Source organism: Arachis ipaensis, chromosome B7 (genome assembly GCF_059453495.1).
Source record: "Arachis ipaensis isolate K30076 ecotype BB chromosome B7, ASM5945349v1, whole genome shotgun sequence".
NCBI classification, from domain to species: domain Eukaryota; kingdom Viridiplantae; phylum Streptophyta; class Magnoliopsida; order Fabales; family Fabaceae; genus Arachis; species Arachis ipaensis.
In genome coordinates, this window is record NC_142442.1 from 122,492,513 (window position 1) to 122,511,819 (window position 19,307).

Here is a 19,307-nt window from a genome sequence, read left to right on the forward strand (position 1 = left end):
CAGTCTTGAGGTTGCATGAAGAGAAGATGGTCTTCAATGTGTTCAAGGCAATGAGTTACCCCAAAGAATCCATAGGAGAGTTCATGATGGTAGATACCATAGAGAAGATAGTCCAAGGAGTATTGGAGGAAGAACAATGTGAAGAGATTATGGAGCTGGAACAACAAGTATTAGGTGAAAAAATGCCACAAGAAATCACAGAGAAATCGATCATGCTGAACCACAAAGACAACAAGGAAGTGGAAGCACCAAAACTAGAGCTGAAGACCCTGCCTCGAAGCTTGAAGTATGCATACTTAGGTGACAACAACACTTACCCAGTGATCATCAATTCAAGCTTGAGTAAGGAACAAGAAGAGGAGCTTCTCCAAGTGCTGAGATAACATAAAGATGCTATAGGATGGACACTTGCAGACTTGAAGAGAATTAGTCCTTCAATGTGCATGCACAAAATCCTACTTGAAGAAGGAGCCAAGCCCTCAAGATAGCAACAAAGAAGGCTGAACCCAACCATGAATGAAGTGGTTCAAAAAGAGGTGCTGAAACTGTGGCAAGCTAGGGTGATTTATCCTATCTCAGACAGCCCTTGGGTAAGCCCAGTGCAAGTAGTCCCAAAGAAAGGAGGGATCACTGTTGTACCAAATAAGAAGAATGAACTGATACCTACAAGAACAGTGATCGGTTGGCGCATGTGCATCGATTATAGGAAGCTTAATGAGGCCACCAAGAAGGATCACTTCTCCCTACCTTTCATGGATTAGATGCTTGAAAGATTGGCAGGACATGAGTATTATTGCTTCTTGGACGGTTATTCTGGTTACAACCAAATTGTTGTAGACCCCAAGGACCAGGAAAAAATCTCATTTACTTGTCCATATGGTGTTTTTGCTTATAGGAGAATGCCCTTTGGATTGTGCAATGCACCTGTAACATTCCAAAGGTGCATGCTCTCCATATTTTCAGACATGATTAAGAAATTCATTGAGGTGTTTATGGATGACTTTTCTATATTTGGTGATTGATATTCTAACTGCTTGCACCACTTAGCCTTGGTGCTAAAGAGATGCCAAGAGACCAACCTTGTTTTGAACTGGAAAAAATGTCACTTTATGGTTACAGAGGGGGTGGTTCTTGGCCACAAAATCTCAAAAAGAGGCATAGAGGTGGACAAGGCTATTAAAAAGTTACCTCTACCTTGCAATGTCAAGGCAGTTAGAAGTTTTCTAGGACATGCTGGCTTCTATAGGAGGTTCATTAGAGATTTCTCAAAGGTTGCCAAACCTTTAAGTAACCTACTTGTCTCTAATGTACCTTTTGCTTTTGATAAAGATTGCATGCTAGCCTTTGAAGAGCTTAAGAACAAACTCTCCTCTGCACCTATCATAGCACCACCTTGCTGGGATCTTCCCTTTGAACTAATGTGTGATGCATCTAACTTTGCTATTGGTGCTGTTTTAGGACAGAGGATGGACAAATTGGTGCATGTTATTTACTATGCTAGCAAATTCCTCAATGAGAATCAAAGAAACTATACCACTACAGAAAAGGAATTACTTGCCATTGTCTTTACTTTTGATAAGTTTAGATCATATCTTATTGGCTCCAAAGTAATTGTATTCACTGATCATGCAGCACTCAAATACTTGCTTACCAAACAAGAGTCCAAGCCTAGACTAATAAGGTGGATCCTGCTTCTCCAAGAGTTTGATATTGAAATTAAAGATATGAGTAGAGCAGAGAACAAAGTGACTGACCACCTCTCAAGGATCCCACAGGAAGAAGATGATGCACCCCAAATTGCAGTTAATTCAATCTCTTCTTCATTTCTCACCAAGGGCATGGGAGGTTGTGCCTCTTTTTCTAGAATCTCCATCTCTTGATCAACCTCTTCCAAGTTTTCAACCAGGGTATGCCTTGGAGGTTGTACACCCTCCTCAACATCAAATGCAACCGTCTTGGAAGGAGGCTCTATGTCTTGACTTTCCCATGGAGGTTCAGCATCTCGCAAGTCTTCAACCACTTTTTCCTCTTCAATAATTACTGCTTTGTCCAGTAGTTTTAATATAAAATCGTACTCATCCTTGATGATTTTCTTTCCATGACAACTCCTTTCAACTGTTCTTTCATCTTCAAGGGTCTTTACTACCTTCACCTTTAGGGCCTCCTCTAGCTCCTTATGAAGTATGGATTCGCGAAGATGATCCCTTCTCTCTTGTTCCATGTTAATAGCATCATTGGGATCATGTTGCTCTTGGATTGATGGATGTGAGTGCTCTTCCATGGATGGTGGTGATGGGATAGAGAGATCATTCTGTGGCTGAAAAGAAAGTGCACTATAGCTTGAGGGTTAATTATTGAAGGTATTTGGTGGTCCGATTTGGCGACGAGAGCTTGTATAGTAGAGTTTAGATCGGTAAGTTCTTTCTCCATGGAGGTTTGGGATGGATAGGAGGGTTCATTTGGCTCATAAGGTGGTTTATATGGTGGATACGGGTTAGGGTCATATGGAGGTGAATGGTGAAAAGGGGCTTGTGAGTATGGTGGTCCAAAGTCCTGTTGAGGAGAGGGTTTATAAGCATATTGTGGTGGTTGTTGATAGTCCATTGGAGGTGGTTGTTGCCATGAGGGTTGATCAAATCCTTGTGGCTCTTCCCATCTTTGATTGTTCCAACCTTGATGCCTGTTCTTATTGTAATTTCCTCTTCCTGCAATATAATTGTAACCAGACTCATAGCCAAAGGGGTGAGAGTTCATAGTAGCAAATAAAATTAAAAACAAAAATAAAAATAATTTTAAATTAAAAGATTATTTGAAATTTAAATTTTTGAATTTGAAAATTAAATTTTGAATTTTAAATTTTGAAATTTGATTTTTGAAATAAGATAAGATAAGATAAAAATTTTAAAATAAAAATCTGAATTTTTTTTTAATAAAAATAAATAAACAAGCAAAAAGCAAATATTTACAATAACCAATAATAAGGCACACGTTTGCAATTCCCCGGCAACGGCACCATTTTGAAGAGATAACTTTTGCGTGGTCTAGAAATTCGCAAATAAATCCTCGTTGCAGGTATAGCTTCTAAACCAACAAAAGTCCTTTCCTACAGACGTTTTGGTTGTCACAAGTAACAAAACCCTTTAAAATTGATAACCGAAGTATTCAAACCTCGGGTCATCTTCTCAAGGAACTGCAGGGAGGTATGTTCTTATTATTGGTTATGAGTCTTGTAAATTGGGGGGTTTTGGAGTTTGGGCAATGGGCACAAATATAATTATAAATTAAAGCAATAAAAATAAATAAGAGATTTTATGTAATTAAATTAAAAGCCTTGATTAGGAGAGATTAATCGGAAGTTCTATCCTTGTTAGATTTTTCTCATGATCAATTGATAATTGATGGTTGTTTCTACTTAGTCATCCTTTACCAAGTGAAGTAAAGGAAAGTCAAGTAAGTTGGGAGTCTACTTTTATTCACAAGTTCTAATCCTCTCCCTTGGGAAGGATTAGCGTTAGTGACTAGAGAGCCAGCCAACAATAAACCCAATTACAATTTAACTCTTGAGTAATTCAACTCAAGGGTCTCCAAATATCAATCAACTCCAAAATTAAGTTGGGATCTAACTTAGAACATTAATTAAAAACAAACAATAGAAGAAGTGATAAATCTGAAGTACCTCAAATTGCATTAAATAAAAGAAATCAAGTCAAACATGAAAATTCATAAACCAAATTGGAAAAATAAATAAAAGAAACATTGAACCTGTGATGAAGAAGAAATCCTAAATCCTTTAAGAGGAATCCTAATCCTAAATCCTAAAAGAGAGGAGAGAACCTCTCTCTCTAATAACTACATCTAAATTATGAAAAGTGAATGTATGAGCTGATCCTTATAAATGAATGGATTTTCCCACTTTATAGCCTCTAATCTGTGTTTTTTGGGCCAAAAACTGGGTCGAAAATAGCCCAAAAATCGCTGGAGAAGAAATCTGCCACGCTGATTTTCGGAACTGTGACGCGTCCGCGTGGAGCACGCGTTCGCGTTGCCTAGCGTCAGGGCAACTATGGCATATTATATATCAAATCGAAGCCCCGAATGTTAGCTTTTCAACGCAACTAGAACCGCGTCATTTGGACCTCTTTAGCTAAATTTATAGCCGTTTGAGTGCGAAGAGGTCAGGCTGGACAGCTTAGCAATTTCTCCAACTTCTTGTATTCCTTCCACTTTTGCATGCTTCCTTTCTATCCTCTGAGCCATTCCTATCCTGTAATCTCTGAAATCACTTAACACACATATCAAGGCATCTAATAGTAATAAGAGAGGATTAAACATAGGGAACTTAAGGCCAAAGAAGCATGTTTTCAATCAAAGCACAAAATCAGGAAGGAAAACGTAAAACATGCGAATAGTATGAATAAGTGGGTAAAGAGTTGATAAAAACCACTCAATTGAGCACAAGATAAACCATGAAATAGTGGTTTATCAGATAGCATAGAAGTTCCCACCTTCTTTCCCTAGTGATTTGGCTCAAGATGGGGTACTCCCCATCCCTCAGCTCAAAACCCATCTCATAAATGATATGATTTGTTTTCATGAGCCTATGATATCTTCCTTCATGAAACTGAGATCTAAATTTCCTTGCATCATAGGATGGGGGGTCGGTCACCATTGGTTCCTTTCCCGGTCTTCTCCTTGAACTTGATGAGGCCATAGATTCAAATAGAGGGAAGAAGCAAGGGTGAATTTGTGACACGGTTTTGTAGTGAGAGGAAGGGAAAATGATGTGTTATTTGGGGAAGGGGGTTGTTGAATGTGTTTTTGGCCAAGTGAAAAGTGAAGCAATGGTTTAGAAGTGTGAGGGAGGCTTGTATGAGTGTGTTTCTTATGAAGTACCTCAACCTATTTATAAGCAAGACATTAAAGCTTTGGTCAAAAACACACTTGAAGAGGAATCTCGATTGAGAGCATGAAGGGTGAAGATTGAGCTAAGTATGGTGGGAGGCTCATGATATAGACGGTCTGCATGCCTTGTTGAAGAATGACAAGGATTCTCTCCTCATTGGTTGCATGTATTTCGGTGTCCAAGAGTGCATGCATGCAGATTTTGTTTTCCAAGGGGCACGCTTCTCTAAGCACATGTGATCACTTCCCACTTGACTTGTCCTAGCCGTGACTCTCCCTTTTCTTGTCCTTTCCTCAATCTTCTTTTTCCTATTCAACCAAATCAACAAAATGGTGAGTCTTAGGATAGAAAATATAGCACGGTGGTGTAGTAATGGTCATTTAAATGATTTGTCATGTTCTTTATTTATAAAGAACCAATTGTGTTCCTTAGATAATGAACCAAGATTTGGTGAACACCAAATTTGTCCATTGCTAAGGAATCAATATAAAATGCACACAGTCCATCACAATTGGTATATAATTCATAAAGCACATTTTATTTCCTATCATGAATTCTTAAAATGAAAACTATGTATGATCCATTCATGCATGACTTTGATTTTATGAACAGAAATTAATTCTTCTGAAAATTAATGTATATGTAGACACCAAACTTAATGTTTGGTCGTATACTTTATCACAATGATTAAGCATATAGTCTAAGAAAGCTTGAAAAGCCAATTTGGAGTGCCTTGAGGCACACCAAACTTAGAAATCTAACATATGCTCCAAAATAGTGCATGCAGCTATCAGGTAAGTTCATAAGAATTCAAATTCATGCTAGAATGATCATAGATTATTGAATTCAAAAGCAAGGCAAAATTCTTAGATCATGGGTTGTCTCCCATGGAGCGCTCTTTTATTGTCACTAGCTTGAAATTGGCCCCTCATTAGGGTGGTTGCTGACTGTAGTGTCTCAGTTTGTCTCCCTTCACTGTGATCTTTCTTTTGGTGCCTTGATGCTCAACTTCAGCATCTCTAGTGAGAGTATTTTGTTGATAGTGTAGTAGTCATCAGCTTGTTGGCTTGCCCCCAGTTGTTGATAGATTAACTACACTTTATCCCCTTTTTGGAACCCCTCAGTTGGAATCTTTTTGTTCTTCCATCCCTTTTTAACCCTTTTCTTACTTTTCTTCTTTCTGTATGTAGATCCTTCCCCCTTTTTGGTACTGGACTGCATCTTTGGGCTTTCCTTCTCAGTAGCTAATACTTTAATTTCATCTTGTTTTCCTTCATCACTCTGCACAATTTCATTCTCTTTTTGCCATGCTGTGTTATTTGTTTCTTGCTCCGGAAGGTAATCAATGATTGTCTTGTTTGTTTTCTTCTTCCATTGCAAGTCTCCTTTATCAGTCTCCATGCAGATTCTCGTTTCATCAATGTGTTGTGTTTCTGGAAAGACATTTAAGGTGATGCTTTCATCGTGCATTCTGAGGGTCAACTCTCCTTGCTCCACATCTATAATGGCCCTTGTTGTGGCCAAGAATGGCCTTTCCAGTATAATGGAATCACCTCCCTCTTCATCTGAGTCTAAGACCACAAAATCTGCAGGAAATATGAATTTGTCCACCTTAACTAGAAGGTTTTCAATCACACCCCTGGGACATATCACTGACTTGTCCACCAATTCTAGAGACATTTGTATTGCCTTCACTTCTTCTATGCACAGCTTTTTCACCAAAGAGGGCATTAGATTGATACTCACCCCTAAATCACACATTGTTTTATTGATATTTAGGTTGCCAATGGTGCACGGTAGGAAAAAGCTTCCAGGGTCCTCAAGTTTTGGGGGAAGCCCCTTCTGGATTAATGCACTGCATTCTTCAGTGAGCAATATAGTTTCATTCCTATGCTAACTCCTCTTTTTGTTGATAAGCTCTGACGTTAGGATTTTTACCAGTAAAGAGATTCATAGAAATATTTGCGTTGTAGATATAGTCTCTAAACCGACAAAAATCCCTTCGTACAAATGTTTTGAGTGTCACAAGTAACAAATCCCTTTAGAAATTGTTAACCGAGTATTCAAACCTCGGATCGTCTTCTCAAGGAACTGCGAGGAAGTATGTTCTTATTATTGGCTATAAAGGTTGTAATCGGGGTTTAGAAGATGAGAAGTAAGTAATTTAAATGACAAGTAAAGTAAATGGCAATTAAAATAAATAAATACTGTAAAGCAGACTTTTGGCAAGGTAAGAGAAGTTGGAGGTCCAACGTAGTTATCTCTCTCAACTATAATGAAGGTTGAATCTAAACTCCACTTGGTCAACCTTTACTAGGGCAAAGGAAAGTCAGGGGACTAATTAAATTAACCTTTGAATCCTATTTATTTCCTAAGAAAAGGTTGGGATTACTTAAGTTCAGCTCAATTAGCAAGATAATGATTATCAGTTGTGTTGAGTTTAATAACTGTTGAGTTACTGAATTCTTAACCAGGGCCAAAAGGGGAAAAAATAAAATTGCTGGAATAATAAAAATGTCCTTAGATGGGAGGCAATGGTAACTTAAATCAAAGAGAACAATCATAAACTGAAAATACCTCAATTATCATTAATTCAAATAACAGTCTGTAACATGGAAGAAATTCATAAATTCACTGATCAATTCAAGTGCTAGAATAAATAAAGGTAAAAGGAAGCTAAAACAAAGAAACGTAAAACCTGGATTGAGAGTCACTCTTAAAACAAGAAGAAATCCTAAATCCTAAGAGAGAGAGAAGAGAAGATCTCCCTCTCAACTAAATCTAAATTATTGAAAAATAAAATATGCGAGCTCGCTTTGAATGGATGCATTCCCACACTTTATAACCTCTGGTCTATGCTGTCTGTACTTGGATCTGGGCCAAAAAGGGCTTCAGAATTTGCTGGGGGTGTATTCTGTAAATTCTAATACGTGGCCTCTGTCACGCGTCCGCGTGGGTCACGCGGTCGCGTCATTTGGAGCTTTTCCTTGCCACGCAGTCGCGTCAGTCATGCGACCGCGTCATGTGCGTTCTGCTTAAGGTGCGCGGTCGCATCAGTCATGCGGCCGCGTCGCTGCTGATTCGTGCTTGGCACGCGATCGCGTCATCCATGCGATCGCGTGGATACCAGTTTCCTTAAAGCTCCATTTTGCCCTCTCCGTCCTATTTTGTATGTTTCCTTTTCCATCCTTTAAATCATTCTGCCTTAGAAAATCTGAAACTACTCAACACACTAATCACGGCATCGAATGGAAATAAAGGTAATTAAAATAATTAATTTTTAAAGCTTAGGAAACATGTTTTTCACAATATGACATAATAAGGAAGGAAAAGTAAAACCATGCGATTAATGTGAATAAGTAGGTGAAGGATTGTATAAATCACTCAAATTAAGTACAAAAGAACTCATGAAATATGGGTTTATCAACCTCCCCACACTTAAACACTAGCATGTCCTCATGCTAAATCCAAGGTAAATAATTAAGGTTAAAGTACTGGAATGTCATGCAATGCAACCTAATTTAAATGCAACTACCTAAATGAATGATGCATCATGCAACTCTAAATTATTTACTTATATATAAAGCTTACATGTAGTCAAGTTAATTCACATTCTCAAGGAGTCATGTATATATATATATATATATATATATATATATATATATATATATATATATATATATATATATATAGCCAACCCTTAAATAATAAAGCATTTTAGCAAATGAGATGGGAAAGAAAACATTGTACAAACTTGCAAAACAATTAGTAAATTAAGTACAGATATATGTTGATAAGTTATTGAACCCTCACTGGATTTTGTGTTTACTCTCTAGTCACTCAGTGTTTATTAGGTTTATTCACTCTATTTTTATTTTTATTCTTAATTTCTATAGCTTTGTTCTTCATCTAACCAATCAACAATTATAGAATATAGTCATACCAAAAAGTCATGAGGTCTTTAATTGAGGTTGTAATGGGGTCAAGGTAAAGGTAAGGATTTATGTATAGGGTCAAGTGAGCTAATAAGTGAATCCTTAATTAGACTAAGATCTCACCTAACATACATATTTAGTAAAATAAAATCTTTTTACCTATTTTCCCATATTATCACACTTATTGTTACATACTCATGTTTCACTTTTTATTTTTTTTTTATTCCATGTGCATTGCTTATATTTTGCATTGGGGAAATCTTTTTGTATCCCCCTTTAATTTAAATGCTGAAAAATAACTCTTTTTTTTTTCAAGGCATATGGCAATTAAATCACTTTGATTTTCTCATGAGCATGCTTCCCAAATTTATTTTATTTCTTTTAACTTCTCTACCTTTTTGTTTCTATCATCCATGTTCCCAAAAGGTTTCCCACATTTAACTCTATTCATGATTTTCTATCTTAAGCTAACCAAGGATTCACTTGGGATTTTCTTTTGTTTTTCTGTTTAAGGCTAGTAATTTGGCTAAATAGAATAAAGGGGTTTTTAAAAGGCTCAAGGGGGCTAACAAAGGTGATGTAAAGGTAGGCTAATTTGGGGTAAGTGAGCTAAAATCAAATGATGGCCTCAATCATTCTCTTGGTATGTATCTACATTCTATATTCTATAATTGGACATATAGATTAAAGCAAAGTAAAGAACATCAGAATAAAAAGAAATGAAACACACAGAAATGAAATTATGGTTTGAATGCAACCATACAATTAAGCTCAAGACTCACAGGCTGTGTGTTCTCTAACTCAAGCATCATATATCATTTATATATTGTATGCAGGTTTAGTTAAAAATTCCCATTATTCTCATAAAAAAATATTTAGGGTAGCTTTTAAAGTTTTAATGTTCCTCCTTGATGAAATGTTGTCAGCTTAACTACATCATGTAATGCTATATATAAGGTTTGTGGATTTAAATCTGATATGTTCAATTTCCTAGCTTACTTCCTTTTTATATTTTTCAATTTTAAACTATATTATCTTATGCTAAAAAGGGTAAACTATACTAATTAATCCACTAATAAATCAGAATTGCAAACTAAACTAAATAACTAAAATAAACTAAATGGCTAAAATATGAACTAAAGATGCAAAATGCAGAAAATAGAGTAAAAATACATAAAAGCAATGTATAAGTACTCAGAAAATAACAGTAAAAAGAAAAATACAGAAAAATATCCAAAATAAAAGAAAAAAGATGTAGTGGTTCACCAAAATAAACGCCAGAGATGGCGACCTTCCCACACTTAAAAGGAAGCATCGTCCCCGATGCTCAATCAAGTCGGGTGTGAAGGAGTGTCATCACTGGAAGGGATGGTAGCTGGAGTCTCAGTGGTGGTAGGCTGGGAGTTTGGCTACTGTGGAGGAGGTGCTGACTGGATCGGGATCTCAAGATCCGCAGCCTCAATCTGATGTGGGACTGCTGCCTGTGGTGCGGCTGGTGCTGCCTCCTGGGGATGGGTCTCTGCCTCGGGCGCATCCGCCTCCTCCTCAGATGCCTCGGACGGTGTGTCGGGCTCAGAGGGGATGTCACCGGATCGTATCATCAGCTTTAGGTGCTCATAGCGCCGCTTGTTGCGACGCTCCATCTGGTCAAGTCGTCGAAACAAGCGGTGCACCAGATGATAGACGGGCTCTGTGGCAGGTGGAGGTGCAGTGGTGGTAGCAGGGGTAGGTGGTGCAGCAGTGGAGGAAGAGGGTCCAGCAGACGGTGGGGCTGACTCATCAGTAGCAGTGAATGGTGGTGGTCTGTGGCCCAAGGCTAAGAAGTTCCGGCTGTGCGGAATGATCTTCCTGCAATCCGCCGCTGATGGTCTCTCATCGGCAGCCTCCCATGGCACGTCAGCTCGACGGCCAAGCTGTGTAACTAGATATGGAAAAGGGAGGGTGCCTCAGACGTGGACCCTGGCCATATAGTGCCGAATGAAACGTAGCAGATAAAGGTCCTTACCCTCCAGCACACACCAAAGGAGGGTGATCATAGCAGCCGGGATCTCCGTCTCGTGAGTACTCGGCATCACATAATTACTCAAGATCTGATGCCATAACCGAGCCTCATCGTTTAAGTATGCTCTCTTGATCCCTCTAGGCATGGTAGTATCCTGACCCATCTCCCAAGGAACTGTCGGGTCGAGAGCTATCCGTGCCTTCACGGCATCCCAATCAAACTGCATCTGACGCATGTCCTCCTCAGCCTTTGAATAACCATCAGGCTGATCGGACTTGGCTGGGAGCCAGAGAATGTCCTCTAAGGCCTCCTCAGTGACTAGAATATGTTTTCCTCTCAGGTTCACTGCATCTAGGGTAGTGAGATAGTAGTTGCAGTAGAATTTCCGTACCCAAGATGAATTGACCTCTGTCAGTGTTCTTTCCAGAAAGAACCAGCCCTTTTGCTTGATTTGCTCAGTGGTGTACTGCTGGAGTGCTTCTGGAATCTTCAGAGTTCGCTCCAGGTATAGATTTCTGGAGTTTGCAAAAGCCGAGTACTTCAGCTCACAGTACCGGTTTGCAAATTTTATAGGATCATTCGCAGGGAGCAGCTGGTCAGCTTTTTCCTGCTGTGTGAAGTTCTTCTCCCGCCATGAAGAATCGTGCATTAGAGCAATGATGGACTGGGAGGAATCTCCTCTCTTGCGCTTGCCAGTAGCCTTGCCTTTTCCTTTCCTTTGTGAGGCAGACATCCTGAAAAACAGAAAATCAGGATATGGATAAAATAGGAAAGCAAATAGGCAATTTAAACAAAGGAAACTCAAAGCAGCAAGGGAGAAATAGAATAAGGAAAATGAGTAAATGAAATGTGATTAAATTTATGTTAAATAGAAAAATAAACAATATGCCATGGTTAGAAAGTTAGAGGAAAGTGAAAATAAACAGAAAAGAGATCAAAAGGGTTAGTATGGTTAGAATATTAAAATTAGTGAGTTAGTAAAGTGCGGGTTAAAGTAAGTGGCATAGAAAAATTCCATATAACAAGGATTCACAGGTAAGAATAGAAGTACTCATAATCGAACAAGGAAAACAGGGTGATGCTGATTCGAATAGAAATAAAGAAAGCAAAAATTGAAATCAGTGAATCACAAATGCAGTTTATGAACCAGGAAATCAAAGAGGATAAGAAAGTCTGCCATAGCATTCATGAAATGGTTTGGGTAAAGCAGAGTAAAACAGAGTTCAGAAATGCCAAACCAAAACAAGAATGAAAACAATTTACAAAAAATTTGGGCAGCATTCCGGCTAAAATTGGATAGTCCCGGAAAATAAACAGCAATCATAGCAGTTCATATGAATTAAAAACTTGCTGCAGTTACCAGTAATGAATAGAAACAGGAAAATTTAGATTAACAAGCAGCAATTGCAAGAAATCACAGCATATGAACGAGGTCACAGGAACAGCAGAATTGCAGTTATGATAAAACAGAAACAGGAACAGTGCAAGTAAACAGACCTAGATCCACTAACCAGAGCCTAAGCTACCTAACAACCTAAAAATCCACTACAGCATGCATAGCTATCTATCCTAATGATGAACAGAAACGGAAAAAAGTACAGAAAAATGATGAACGGATAAAAGGGAATGCGTGTTGCGGAACCTGGAAGGCGGGAGGGGTGGAACGGGGAAGAAGGTGGCTGCGGCGGCGTCCGGCGCGGTGGCGGGGAACGGTGTCGCGGTGGCGGCTGAGGGGGGCAGTGGCGGAGAGAGGGGGCGCGACTGGATGGCTGGCAGTGGTGGGCGGTGGTCGCGGAGGGCAGTGGTGGAGAGGGGAGGAAAGAGGAAGAAGGGAGAAGAAGAGAGGGGAGGGGGTTGCGGCAGCGGTGTCTGGACGGCGGTGGCGGCTGGGTGGTGGCGCGGTGGCGGCTGGGTGGTGCTGGGTGGTGGTTGGAGGAAGAAGAAGCAGAGAGGGAGAAGAGGGTTGGGGGTGGGGGCTGCGCGACTGATAGGGTTCGCGTGGCTGGGGGGTTATACTTTCAAATCCACGCGGCCGCGTGGGGCACGCGGTCGCGTGGTTGGGGCGAAAATGGAGGTGACGCGATCGCGTCACTGGAATTCGTGCTAAACGCACAACTCCAGCACTGTTTTAGCGCAACTCTCTGTCTCCTTTTGGGGTGATGTGCAATCCATGCGACGCGATCGCGTCGCTCACGCGGTCGCGTGGGATTGGCATTGTGCAAGGGACGCGATCGCATGGGGCATGCGATCGCGTGGGCCAATTTGTGCGAAACGCACAAGGGCCGCACGATTCCAGCCTAACTTTCTATTCATTGGATCCTTACGCCGATATATATATCACGCGGCCGCGCGGGTGGTGTTTTTTGCAATAAGACGCGATCGCATGGGGCATGCGGTCGCATCGTGCACCCCTTTTTTTTTTATGCATGAAAAATGCAGAATGCAACGGTTAACATGAATGCGATGCATGATTCCAGGTTTAATAAATTAAAATTGAAAAAGGAAAAATGAAAGCAATTAACAAGAAATAAATTGAAAAAGAAGCGACCATACCATGGTGGGTTGTCTCCCACCTAGCACTTTTAGTTAAAGTCCTTAAGTTGGACATTGGAGGAGTATCCTGTTATGGTGGTTTATGTTTAAATTCGTCTAAAAATCTCCACCAGTGTTTGGAATGCCAATAGCCTCCGGGGTCTCAAACTAGGCACACAAAGCTTCTGAACAGCTTCAAATATATTGTTAGGCTCCCGGGGTGACAAATGTCAGAATAAACTCCAGGATTCCAAGCCTTGCTTTTAAATCCGCCTCCATCTTGATCTACATGTCTCCATCTGGGCGGGTTAAAAAGTAGAATCTCACCTTGGTGACCAAATGTTTTCCGTGATCCATGCAATTGAGCATGATACCAATCCGTGTACTTCGAGGTGAAGCGTGGAACCTTATTGAACCTTGTGCACCAGCTCTGAGTACGAGCCATTTCCCTCTTACTCTTAAAGCCGCAGAGAGCTTTAAGTTGGCCATCTGTTTCAAGCAAACCATATTCAAGTGAATAAGTAAAGTTATAAGTTAAGGATTGTACCCACTTGAAGCTTGTATTAGGTGGTAATGGCCTTGGGATAGGTGTTTTTGGTGGTTCTGCAAGTTCCATTTCTTTGTGCTCTTCTGTGAATTCCTCCACTTCTTTGCAAAGATCTTCAATTGTATCTGTGTCCTGGTCAAAGTCTTCTATGTCTTCCTCATCACTTGAGTCATAGATTGGAGGTTGAGAGAAATCTACCTCCGCATCATCTTCATATTCACTTGGGGAAGATTCTTCGATCTCAGAGAATTCACTTGCGGATGCAAGTTCATCACTAAGAGAGCTAGACTTGTGACTATCATCATCAAGGGAATTTGCTTCTTGGATTATTCCGTCTGATTCCTCATAAACGACTTGCCTTGGAGATTGTACAGTAGCCTCCTTAGCATCAACTGTAGCATCTTGGACAGAGTTTTCCTCAATTCTGGATTCCCATGGAGGTTCAGCATCTCCTAGGTAACTCTTCTTCTTGAACAAAGACAGCTTCTTCTAATTGTTCTAGTACAAATTCATTCTCTGTCTTGTCCGCTGGAGTTTCTGGTAGCTCCTTCATGCTACACTCTTCATTGGGCTGTCCACATGGAGCTGTGATTGATCCTTGTGTATTTGAGCGCCTAGAAGCCCATTGAATTATCGCTTGCTCCAGTTGTTGAATGGTTGTTTGAAATTTAATTACTGTTTCCCTTAGGCGATCCTCTGCTTCTCGGGTTGCTGGACTTGGACATGATACAAAGGAAAGTGGTGGTGATTGGGGGTGATTGGATTGGTATTGGGGTAAGGAAGGATCATATGGTGGCGAATGGTGAAGAAAAGCTTGTGAATGTGGTGGTTCGAGGTTATGTTGAAAGGATGGTTTATATGCACGGGGTGGGGCTTGTTGGTAGTTACAAGGTTGTCCACCATGTCTTTCAGCTGGGTATGCATTGTAGAATGGTCTTTGTCCAGGATATCTCGGAGGGTGTTGCTGCCAAAAGGGTTGATTAGATCCTCTTGGTTTCATCCATCCTTGATTGGTCTGACCTTGGTGCACATTCCTGCTGTAACTTCTATTTCCTTTAACAGTATTAGAACCAAACTCAAAGCGAGAGGGGTGAGAGTTCATAGCAGCAAATAAAGATAAAGAGGAAAAACAAAAACAAATAAACAAGCAAAAGAAAAATATTTACAATAACCAATAATAAGGCACACGTTAGCAGTTCCCTGGCAACGGCGCCATTTTGACGTTAGGATTTTTACCAGTAAAGAGATTCATAGAAATAGTTGCGTTGTAGATATAGTCTCTAAACCGAAAAAAATCCCTTCATACAAACGTTTTGGGTGTCACAAGTAACAAACCCCTTTAGAAATTGTTAACCGAGTATTCAAACCTCGGGTCGTCTTCTCAAGGAACTGCGAGGAAGTATGTTCTTATTATTGGCTATAAAGGTTGTAATCGGGGTTTAGAAGATGAGAAGCAAGTAATTTAAATAACAAGTAAAGTAAATGGCAATTAAAATAAATAAATACTGTAAAGCAGACTTTTGGCAAGGTAAGAGAAGTTGGAGGTCCAACGTAGTTATCTCTCTCAACTATAATGAAGGTTGAATCTAAACTCCACTTGGTCAACCTTTACTAGGGCAAAGGAAAGTCAGGGGACTAATTAAATTGACCTTTGAATCCTATTTATTTCCTAAGAAAAGGTTGGGATTACTTAAGTTCAGCTCAATTAGCAAGATAACGATTATCAGTTGTGTTGAGTTTAATAACTGTTGAGTTACTGAATTCTTAACCAGGGCCAAAAGGGGAAAAAGTAAAATTGCTGGAATAATAAAAATGTCCTTAGATGGGAGGCAATGGTAACTTAAATCAAAGAGAACAATAATAAACTGAAAATACCTCAATTATCATTAATTCAAATAACAGTCTGTAACATGGAAGAAATTCATAAATTCACTGATCAATTCAAGTGCTAGAATAAATAAAGGTAAAAAGAAGCTAAAACAAAGAAACGTAAAACCTGGATTGAGAGTCACTCTTAAAACAAGAAGAAATCCTAAATCCTAAAAGAGAGAGAGGAGAAGATCTCCCTCTCAACTAAATCTAAATCATTGAAAAATAAAATATGCGAGCTCGCTTTGAATGGATGCATTCCCACACTTTATAACCTCTGGTCTATGCTGTCTGTACTTGGATCTGGGCCAAAAAAGGCTTCAGAATTCACTGGGGGCGTATTCTGTAAATTCTGATACGTGGCCTCTGTCACGCGGTCGCGTCATTTGGAGCTTTTCCTTGCCACGCGGTCGCGTCAGTCATGCGACCGCGTCATGTGCGTTCTGCTTAAGGCGCGCGGTCGTGTCAGTCATGCGGCCGCATCGCTGCTGATTCGTGCTTGGCACGCGATCGTGTCATCCATGCGATCGCGTGGATACCAATTTCCTTAAAGCTCCGTTTTGCCTTCTCTGTCCTATTTTGTATGTTTTCTTTTCCATCCTTTAAGTCATTCTGCCTTAGAAAATCTGAAACTACTCAACACACTAATCACGGCATCGAATGGAAATAAAGGTAATTAAAATAATTAATTTTTAAAGCTTAGGAAACATGTTTTTCACAATATGACATAATAAGGAAGGGAAAGTAAAACCATGCGATTAATGTGAATAAGTAGGTGAAGGATTGTATAAATCACTCAAATTAAGCACAAAAGAACTCATGAAATATGGGTTTATCAAGCTCCTTCAAAAACTTTACATATAGGGGCATTTGCTCTAAGCCTCAGCTAGGGGATGTTGATCTCCAATTTCTTGAAGACTTCAAGGAATTTAGGGAAGTGTTGGTCCTTAGTCTCCTTGTTGAACCTTTGGGGATATGGCAATGGAGGTGTGAAGTTCACTCCCTGCCTTTGTTCCTTGGTTGGTTCTTCCATTGCTTCCTTCCCTTTTCTTGAGATTTGTGGCTGATCTTCCTTTTCTTTGAGCTTCCATGAAGTTTGCTTGCTTGCTATCACTTCTTTGTTGCTGGCTTCCTCTTTTTCAGCTTGCTTCTTGTCATTTTCCTTTGGCATCTTGGTTGCTCCTTCATCTTTCACCAAGATCTTTCCACTCCTTAGCTGTATAGCTTTACATTCTTTCTTCGGATTTGGAACTGTATCACTTGGAAGTGAGCTTGATGGTCTTTTATTTACAACTTGCTTAGAAAGTTGTCCAATCTGCCTTTCTATGTTTCTTATGGAAGCTTCATTGTTCTTAGTTATAAGTTCTTGCTGCTTCATCATTTTCTCCATCATCATCTCCAACTGAGAGATTCTCTGAGAGTCTTGTGGAATTTGTGGTTGGTTGTGAGCTGGTGAGGGTGGATGATGGTTGTTTAGATTGGTGGTTTGGTTATTGGATGGATAATGATTGGAGTTGGGGTAAGTGTTTTGGGGTTTTCTATATGGATTTTGGTTATTATTCTGCTGGTTGTTGTGGTTTGTGTTTTTCCAACTGTTTTGGTTTAAATTTCTTTGCCATGGCTGCTGATTCTGAGTGTGATTGTCTCCCCATCTGAGATTAGGGTGGTTCTTCCATGATGGATTGTAGGTGTCACCATAGACTTCACTTGATCCAGAACCTTGGTTGTGCATGTACTGGACTTGTTTCTGCTGCTGATCCTATTGATTCTCTTCATTTGTCCCCCATGTGAGTGATGGTTGGCTTGTGTTTACTGCTGCAACTTGGAGGCTATCAATCCTTTTGGCCATTTGCTCAAATTGTTGCTGAATTTGCTGCTGCATCATTTTGTTTTGAGCTAGGATTGAGTCAACTCCTTCCAACTCCATCACTCCTTTCCTTTGTGATGGTTGGCGTTGCCTTTGGTGAGCAAAGAAATATTGGTTGTTAGCCACTATATCAATGAGATTTTGGGCCTCCTCTACAGTTTTCATCAATTGTAAAGAGCCCCCTGCTGAGTGATCTAGTGCCTCCTGAGCTTTTAATGTCAAGCCTTCATAAAAATTCTGCAATATGTCCCATTCATTGAACATTTCAAGAGGGCACTTCCTAATTAGAGCCTTGTATCTCTCCCATGCCTCATAGAGAGGTTCAGCATCCATCTGTGTGAATGTTTATACTTCAGTCTTCAATCTAATAATCCTCTGAGGCGGGTAAAATTTGGCAAGGAACTTGCTCACTAGATCCTCCCAATTGTTGATGCTATCTCTTGGAAATGACTCCAACCATTGAGTGGCTTTGTCTCTGAGGGAAAATGGAAATAACAACAGCTTGTAGATATCTGGATGCACACCATTGGTTTTGACCGTATCACAAATCCTCAAAAAAATGGATAAATGTTGGTTTGGATCTTCAAGTGGTCCTCCTCCATAGGAGCAGTTATTTTGAACCAAGGTGATGAGCTGTAGCTTCAGTTCAAAGTTGTTTGCATTAACATTTGGGGTAAGAATGCTACTCCCACAATGTCTAGGATTTGCAAATGTATAGGAAGCCAAAAGCCTTCTCTGTGGTGGATTGTTGTTGTTGTTGGCCGCTCCTGCTAGTGGGTTTATTGGATTTGTTGAGTGTTCCTCCATTTCCTGGAACTCTTCCTCTGATTCTTCCTCTCCAACAACATTTTTCCCTCTTGTTTCTCTTCTTAATCTCCTGAGGATTCTTTCGTCTTGTTCACAAAAGGTGGGTATAGCTCCCCTTGTCCCTGACATACAAACAAAACATAAAAATCACACAAAACCAGAAAAACCAGGAAAGCTTCACTCTATTGCTAAAGTGAGGTTTTAGTTAGCTTAAGCAAAAATTCAAACAGTTAGTGTGTTAGTCAAAAATTAAAGAAACAGAAAAGAAAAAGTGCTTGATCTAGACCTCCACCTTCCTTAATCATTGTCAATCTAATCAATCCCCGGCAACGGCGCCAAAAACTTGATGTGTGGAAAATGATCCAACACAAAACTCACCGGCAAGTGTACCGGATCGCATCAAGTAATAATAACTCACGTGAGTCAGGTCGATCCCACAGGGATTGAAGGATTGAGCAATTTTAGTTAGGTGGTTGATTTAGTCAAGCGAACAAGTGTTGATTTGAGTGATTTGTATCCAACTAAAGCTAAATTGCATGAAATTTAAAGGGAGAGGGATAATTGACAAGAATTTAAAGTGCAGAAGAATTAAAAGAGCTAAATCTTAAAGTGCAAGTAATGTAAATTACAAAAACTTAGATTGCAAGAAACGTAAATAAATGAAACTTAAGGTGCAAGAAATGTAAATGGCTTGAATCATAAAAGGATTTGGGAACTGGGATTGCAGAAATTAAACAAGCAAAAGTAAATGACAATTACAAAGAAGTAGAAGATCAATTTAGATGCAGCAGATCTAAACAAGAGAAGAAAAATTACTTGAGAAACCAAACAGAAAGCAAAATGTA

The 19,307-nt window shown here is 39.7% G+C and overlaps 1 non-coding gene across 1 annotated transcript; it reads left to right on the forward strand.

The window, feature by feature from the left end:
• The first annotated feature begins 17,917 nt into the window (after positions 1 to 17,917).
• LOC148553958 (small nucleolar RNA R71) lies at positions 17,918 to 18,021 on the forward strand. The gene has a single exon (XR_015893871.1). It is a non-coding gene; the product is annotated as a small nucleolar RNA R71 (small nucleolar RNA).
• Positions 18,022 to 19,307: the final 1,286 nt, after the last annotated feature.